The following is an 8648-nucleotide window of genomic DNA, read 5'->3' as shown; positions in this document are numbered from 1 at the left end:
ACTGTAGTTATGTGTTACTTAAATCTTAAAGCTTATTCATGAGGCAAAACAGAAACAAAAAACTTAATAAACAGGACCAGTCCATCAAGAGGCAAAATACTATAACAAAACCTTCTCGGGCGCCTGGGTGGCTCAGTTGGTTAAGCGACTGCCTTCGACTCAGGTCATGATCCTGGAGTCCCAGGATCGAGTCCTGCATCAGGCTCCCTGCTCGGCAGGGAGTCTGCTTCTCCCTCTGACCCTCCTCCCTCTCGTGCTCTCTGTCTCTCATTCTCTCTGTCTCAAATAAATAAATAAAATCTTTAAAAAAAAAAAAAAAAACCTTCTCACGTAGACAGCATGGGACTTCTCTACATGGGTCAAGAATTTTGGAAATTAAACAATATATATAATTAATTAATTAGTTTTCAAAAAGAATTTCGGAAATTTTGAAAATCCAGGAAAGGGCTCATTTTTCAATTCAAAGCTTAAAATAAAAAAGACAGCAGATGCAGCCTTCCTTTAGCACTTGATGGCGCTCTGGGGTTGTCCCACATCCCTTATCACAGTCTGGATGACCTTATTTATTTATTTAAACATTTCTGTCTCCATGACAGCGAGGATCTTGCCTGTCTTATCCGCTGTTGAAGCCCTAGTGCCTAAAAAGGCAGCAAGTTGGCTCCCAATAAATATTTGTTTAACGAACAAACCAGGCTGGGGTTAACTCTCTAAGGCGATACTGTTCCCTTTGGTGGCCGCTAGCCCCATGCAGCTGTTCACATTTAGACTGATCGAAATTAAGTTTAATTTTTTTTTTAAACTGGCCATATAATTCAAGTGCTCAGAGGGCGTGGGCCACATGTGGATGGGTGGCCAGCATATTGGACATGACAGCCACAGAACCTTTCCTTCACTGCAGAAAGTTCTGGGCAACCCTGCTGTCAAGGATCCAAATGTGTGTGTGGAGGTGGGGGGGTCGCAGCTGGAGAATCTCTCAGAGTTAGGGAGGAGGCAGGGAGATAGGGAGCCCCACTATTAACACCAGGAATGATCACCTCCACGTCTCCCTGAGCACCTGCTGGATGCTGGGGCTGGCATAGATGTGTTAGTAATGCTGTCCCTTCTGACGATGGTGCAGGGCGGCTAACATCACCACCATTCACGATGCGCTATTCATGATACGGTAGAACAGACAAGTGACCACAGGAAAGAAAATTCCGGCTCAGGGGCTGGTGGGAGTGGGAGAGGCGCATCAAGGGCCCAGCCAAGTTGCCAGATCTCAGGGAGGATCAATAGCCCCAGTGGGGGCTAGATCATGAGATGGGAAACCAAGGCCAGAGCTGCACTCTGTAGTTGCAGGAACTTCACAGGGGAAGAGGACCACACGTAAGTGGGCCCACGGGTGCCCAGGGCTCTGCCACCCACTGGGACCAGGCCTGAGGTCATGAGACCAAGGCCAGCCTCAATGCCCGAGGAGCAGAAGCTGCTGATCCCTGCTCTGCCCAGGCCCAAAGACCCGACCCCACAGGATGCATACTCGGCGACCCCGGCTGCAAAGGGCTAAGGAACACTAGAAAGAGCAGAATGGCCAAAATGCAGGGCGCCCTTGAGACCCCAGGGTAGCGATGGCTGGACGGTTCCCGGACCTGCTGCCAGGCTTCACGGTTGGTTTGCACAGTTCTGGAGCAGATGGCCTTCTGGAAACAGAGCAGGGAGGGCACCTGGGCTCCAGGGGCCTCAGTGCCCCGAAGTGGAGGGCCTCCATCTGACGGTGGAGACACCCTGCCCCGGACGGGAAGCCCCAGGGGCGTTAGCAGTCTGTTGCCAGACTTGCAAAACAGACAGAGCTCTGGCTCCCAGCACCGCTCCCTTCCAGCAGGGCGGGGGGCAGGGGGGGCGCCATGCTGCCCTCAGAGTGGCCCCCCGGGACCGACCCTATCCTCTTCTCTGGGGCCCCAGAAGCCAGGCAGAGAGGCAGAGGCCCTTTATGTGCCAGACAGGACCGCTGTCAAGGGACTGCAAATCTGCTTGAGGTGTCACAGGTCTGTTTTTAGAACAAGAATGTCACATCAGCAGGAACCAGTGGACAGAGATGGTTGGGGGGGAGGGGCAGTGGCAAAGCAAAGGACATGAACGTCTGTCTCAGAGCCCCCCCCCCACCCCCGTATCTAGGGCACATTTGCACAGCACAGAGGGCTACCCTGTGCATGGGTTAAGTTGCAATGTGCTCACTACAAAGCGACAGGCGGGTGGCATTGTCCCTGCTCGGCAGGTGGTGAAAGAGGATCTGCAGCTTCGGGGGCTGGGCTGAGAGGGTCCCCCAGGTTCCCTACTCCAGGGCCCGGATACAGCATCTGCAGCACTTTGCCGAGTGGTTTCTCTCATCTCTGACTCTGTTCTGCCCCGGCGGGGCAGGGACAAGTGCCCGGAGGTGACCCTTCACCGGCGATGGATGGGAGTTGGTACTGAAACCCGTCAGCAGCCTCACCTTGCAGGAGGGACAGCTCTGAGAGAGGCCCCCGCGGGATTCGGCTCAGCGGCCACCATGGCAACTTGCTTGCTAATGTCCCTTTGTTGGCTGCCTTCCTGTCCCTGTTTGGTTTCCCCTACTGGGGCTTCTGTGATGCCTTGTATTTGAATCCTTGTCTCAGGGCCTGCTTCTGAGGTCACTCAAACCAAGCAGAGAAAAAGAGAAGGCTGGCCACTGGGGGCCACTGGGGCTCACTGGGGGCCTGGATGGAGGTGGTCCAGGGGTGGGGGAGCCTGGCTCAAGCAGGCTGGCCATCAGGGTGTGTGGCCCAGCGGCGGAGTCTCCAGGGAGAGAAGCTGCTCAAATTGGTGTTGGCACAGGATTCTATTCTGGGTCGCCTGTCCAGATGACAGTAGGACCTGGAGACATGGAATCAGGGCCCAGTCCGGGGAAAGGAAACTGGCCAGCCCTGGGCAGCTGGTCCAAAGCTTGAGGACCTCAGTGGGTAGCCACAGTCCTCCTCCCAGCTGAGGCAGACGCCTGGAAGGGTGGACTCCACACACCCTGTGGGTCAGAGGTGAGGCTAGCTCTGGGTAGAGGTAGGATTCTTGGTCTTGGGAGCCACAGGACGGCTGACCCACTCGAGACTCCATCCCCAGGAGTCAGTGTGCATTGGTTCAGACAAAGGGCAGGTGAGTTCTGGGCAGAAAGGTCTCATCTGGACAAGGCTAAGCAAGACAAGGGCTTGCATCCAAACCTCTGTGCCCCCCTCACCGCCAGTAGCCTACTGCCGTGCAATCCATCACATCTGGCTGGGCCCTAAATGTGTCTCCCTTCGTCCTCTCTTCCTCATCTCTCCATCCCCACTGCCACCTCTCTGGTCCTGGCCACCACCACTCTCTCACCCAGCCTGGGGTAGCCTCTGGGCTGGTCTCCTCTCTCCAGCACTTGCCCTTCCGCTTCCTCTGCTCCACAGAGCCCCCAGAAGGAACTGCCAATGGATCAAGTCTTTTCTTTTTTAAAATATTTTATTTATTTATTTGAGAGAGAGAGAATGAGAGAGAGAGAGAGCATGAGTGGAGGGAGGGTCAGAGGGAGAAGCAGACACCTCGCTGAGCAGGGAGCCTGATGCGGGACTGGATCCTGGGACTCCAGGATCATGACCTGAGCCAGTCAGTGGTTTAACCAACTGAGCCACCCAGGCGCCCAGATCAAGTCTTTTCTTGACCTAAAGCCTTTGGTGGCCTCCAATTTCCAAGCATCCTTTCCTCCTTGTGTCCTGCACCTTCTCACCCTGGGACCCTTAGAAGCCCTGGACCAGTTCCCGCTGGATCCCACATTCCCTTGTCCCTAAATGACATCCTGCCACCCTTCAGATCTCAACACAGACATCACTTTCTGAGAGAAACCTTACACAAAGCTCCTTTCAGAGAACCATTCTGTTACTGAAGGTGTCCTGACCACCATGAGGGCACCTAGAGCCAAAGGGAGCAATGCACAAAGGAGCAGTTAAGAGATCTGGAGGAGAGATGGAGGGGCTTCCACATTCCTCTAAGAGAAGTCCCAGAGAAAGAAAAGGAGGAAACAATGGAGAAGCAATATATAATGGGACAATCGATGAGAATTTTCAAGAGCTAAAGATAGATTGTGATTTGGGACCTCAAATCAAAAATACACTCCAAGAAGAGACAACATAAATTAAGATAAATCTGTATGTGACTCTATGTTAATTGAACCACAGACTATGGGGGGGCCTGGGTGGCTCAGTCAGTTAAGTGTCTGCCTTCGACTCAGGTCATGATCCCAGGGTCCTGGGATGGAGTCCGGCGTCAGGCTCCCTGCTCAGCAGGGAGTCTGCTTCTTCCTCTACCCTTCCCCCCCACCCCCTGCCTGTGATCTCTCTCTCTCTTTCTCTCTCTCTCTCTTTCAAATAAATAAATAAAATCTTTTTAAAAAGGGACTCACACATGTATATGTATGTTTGTGTGTATATGTGTGTGTGTGTGTGTGTGTATTTAAAACTGCACTCAACAAATTGGGAATATTCATGATTTTCACATACACATTCACACAAACACTAATCATGTATTAGGTCATAGAGAGAGTTTTGACAAATTAAAAAAGGAAATATATAGCCTATGGACCACATCCTCTGACCACAATTCAATTAAAATGGGACTCAAGAAAAAACCAATTTTTTTAAAATTTGGAAATCTAAAAACTCATCCTAAATACCTCCTGAATAAAGAGGAAATTGTACTTAAAATTACAAATGTTCAGTAACTCAGGAAATTAGAGTAATACTTGTAAGATGCAAATAAAATTGCTGTCAGAAGTAAAGGTTTAGCCTTATATCATATGTTAAAAAATTAAGAAAGATTCAAAATACGCTTTTTTAAGAAGTTTTTCCTCTAATCTCTACCCCCAACGTGGGTCTCAAACTCACAACCCCAAGATCAAGCATCACACACTCCACCGACTGAGCCAGCCAGGGGTGCAAGAAAGATCCAAAATAAATGATCAAATAAAGGAGCCAAGAAAAGGACACCAGAGCAAAGCTAGAAAAAGTACAAAGACAGAAATAACAAAAATAGACCAGAAATAATGAGCTAGAAAATAAAGAAGAGAAAGGAATTTGATAAAGAAATTTACAGCAGAGACTGCCCTTTCCTCCAATTCCTATTGTCTATTCCCTACAAAGTAGTAGATTCTTGAGGAGGTGCACAGACACCCCAACCTTTGTAGCTACATATGACCCATGGCCACGACATCTGCTCATCACCTCTGGGCCGCCCTTTCCATCTCACTCTCCTGGCTGCCTGAAATGCAGGAGTGATGGCAGATCATACTGAGGAATGCAGAGCAACAAGATAGAAAGAGCTTGGGCCTCCAACGGCCTCCATAAAATATAGAATTTCATGCAAACTCTTGTAGTCACTTGCAGGGGCTGCTGTAAAAAAAAAATACCCAGACTGCACGCCTGGGTGTGAGAAATTAATTTCCTCACCGTTCTGGAGGCTGGAAGTCCAAAATCAAGGTGTTGGCAGGGTTGGGTTTTTTTGAGGCCTCTCTCCTTGGCTTATAGATGGCTGCCTTCTTGCTGTGTCTTCACGTGGTCTTTCCTCCGGGTGCACATATGTCTGGTGTCTCTGTGTGTCCAGATTTCCTCTTATAAGGACACCAGTCAGGTTGGATTAGGGCCCAACCATCATCAGGGCTTCATTTTAATTTAATTGCTTCTTTAAAGGCCCCATCTTCAAATACACTCTGAGGTACTGGGAGTTAGAGCTAGAATACATTATTTTTAATTCCAATTATCACAGCAAGAAATAAAAAAAGAAAAGAAAAACTACCAGACACCTAAAATAAACCCAGCAAAAGTTGTGCAAGACCTTCACCGTGCAAATTACAAAACATATTGAAAGACTCAAAAGAATATCTGAGCGAATAAAGAAATATATGCCACATTCATGGATGGGAAGAGTCAATATCATAAAGGTGCAAATTCTACCCAAATTTATCTATAGATTAAAAAGAATTAAAAAAAATATATCCAAAGGCTCTTCTGGGAACTTGCCAAGATGCTTCTAAAATATATAGAGAAGAGTAAAGGGCCAGATTTATTAGATAGAAAGATGTGTTATATAATTAAGGTGGTATATAGGTGCAAAGACAGACAAGGAGACCAATCAAATTGAATGGAGAGCACAAAAGCATGTATAAATCAGTGGGGGAAGGGTGGATTCTTCAGTAAATGGTATAGAGTTACACACATGGAAACATTAAAATTATATCTCTATTTTACATCATACAAAAAGATCCATTCCAGGGAAAGTAAAGATTTAGATGTGAAAAGTAAAACTTTTCAAAGTTTACAGGAAAATATCCTTTGTGACCTTGAGGTAGAGAAGGATTTCTTAGGATCCAAAAAGCATGAACCATAAAGAAAAAAAGACTAAAGAAATTTGATCATGTTAAAATTACAAATTTCTATCAATAAAAGATACTATTAAGATTGTTAAAAGACAATCCATAGACTGAGAAGATATTTGCTACCCATACAAGAGATTATAATCCAGAAGAGGGTGGGGAAAAACTCTTCATACAAATCAAGAAGAAAAGGACAACAATAAAACAGTAGAAAGGGAAAAAAGAAACAAAGAATATGAAGAGACAAGCTACCAAAGAAAAAACCCAAATGACCAATGAACCCATTAATCCATCTCACTAGTAATCACGTGAGAAATTGCAAAATAAAACAACAATGAGATACCATTTTACATTCATCAGCTAAGCCGAAGTTAAAGTCTGATAACACAGTTACTGATGGAGATGTAGAAAAATGAAACTCATACACCCTGGTAATAAAGTGTCAATTGATATAAGCTCTTGGAAACCAAAGTGAAGATGTTCATAGACTTTGCCCCACCTGTTCTATTTACTATCTTAAGTAAATATCCTAGAGAGAAATCTCAGCACCTACCTGTCCTCCAGAATACACTTATGAGAATATTTATTGCAACATTGTTTAAAACAGAAGAAAAAAGCAGACACAAAATAATGTTTAGCAAAGGAGACTACATAAACAAATCAAGGTAGAATGTAAAATGGAATATGATTTAGCAGTTAAAATGAATGAACAAGAGCTTCGGGTATCATTATATACATCGTGTCAATTTGCATAAATCTCAAAAATCATTAATGGTGAGCAAAAAAATAAGTTGCAGAAGTATACATATAGTACCATACCACTTATTTAAAATGCTTTTAGGTTCAATATTTTTAGCCTAGTTTACTGAGATATAATTTACATCCAGTAAAATTTACTCTTTTTGGCATACAATTCCGTAAGTTGAATACAGAGGCATACTGTATGTGATCACCATCACAATCAAGATATAGAATAGTTTCGGGGCGCCTGGGTGGCTCAGTCCTTAAGCGTCTGCCTTCGGCTCAGGTCATGATCCCGGAGTCCTGGGATCGAGCCCCGCATCAGGTTCCCTGCTCGGCGGGAAGCCTGCTTCTCCCTCTCCCGCTCCCCCTGCTTGTGTTCCCTCTCTCGCTGTGTCTCTGTCAAATAAATAAATAAAATCTTTAAAAAAAAAAAAAAAGATATAGAATAGTTTCATCACCCCCCAAAATTCCTAGGTGCTCCTTTGTAGGTACCAAATCCTGTCCCCCTTCCCCCAAACCCTGTAATCATACTGTATGTAGCCTTTTGAGACTGGCTTCATCCACTTTCCATAATGTGTTTGAGATTCATCCATGTTATTATGTGTATCAAGGGTTTTTGTTGCTAAATAGTATTCCATTGTATGGATGTACCAATGTATTCATCCATTCACCAGTTAGAGTGCAATTGGATTGTTTCCAGTATGGGCAATTGTGAATAACCTTTCTGTAAACACTTGTGGACTGGTTTTTTTGCATATATAAGTTCTCATTTCTCCTAGATAAACACCCAGGAGTGGACTTGCTGGACCATCTGGTGAGTATATATTTAGTTTTATAAGAAGCTGTAGAACCATTTTCCCACTTCTCTGTACAATTTTGTATGAGAGTTCTAGAGCATCCTCACCAGCACTTGGTATTGTCAAGTTCATTTGTTTTTCAAGTCATTCTAACAGGTGTCTCGTGGTAGTTCATTGTGTTTTTAATTGCCTTTCTCTATTAGCTGAACATCATTTCATGTGGTTGTTTGCCATCCCTATATCTTCTTGGCTGCACGGTGTGTTCAAGTCTTTTGACCACTTTTAATTGGGTTATTTGTTTACTTATAGAGTCTCAAGGGTTCTTTATATTCTGGATACAAGTTCTTTATCGCGTGTATTTTGCAAATACTTTTCTCCCCGTCTGTAGCTTGTCTTTCCATTTTCGTAAGTGTCTTTTGAAACTCAGATGTTTTTAGGGTACCTGCCTAGCTCAGTCGGAAGAGCATGCAATTCTTGATCTTGAGGTCATGAGTTTGAGCCCCACGTTGGGTGTAGAGATTACTAAAAAAAAATAAACTTAAAAAAAAGATAATCAGGGGCATCTGGGTGGCTCGGTCGGTTAAGCATCCAACTCTTGATTTCAGCTCAGGTCATCACCTCAGGGTCATGAGGTCAAGCCCCTTTTTGGGCTCCCTCTCCCTCTGCCCCTCCCTCCCTCTAAAATAAATAAATAAATAAATAAATAAATAAATAAATAAATAAATAAA

Source organism: Mirounga leonina, unplaced genomic scaffold, assembly GCF_011800145.1.
Source record: "Mirounga leonina isolate KUSES-001 unplaced genomic scaffold, KU_Mleo_1.0 Mir_454, whole genome shotgun sequence".
Classification (NCBI taxonomy): Eukaryota; Metazoa; Chordata; class Mammalia; order Carnivora; family Phocidae; genus Mirounga; species Mirounga leonina.
Note: the sequence above shows the minus strand (reverse complement) of the source record.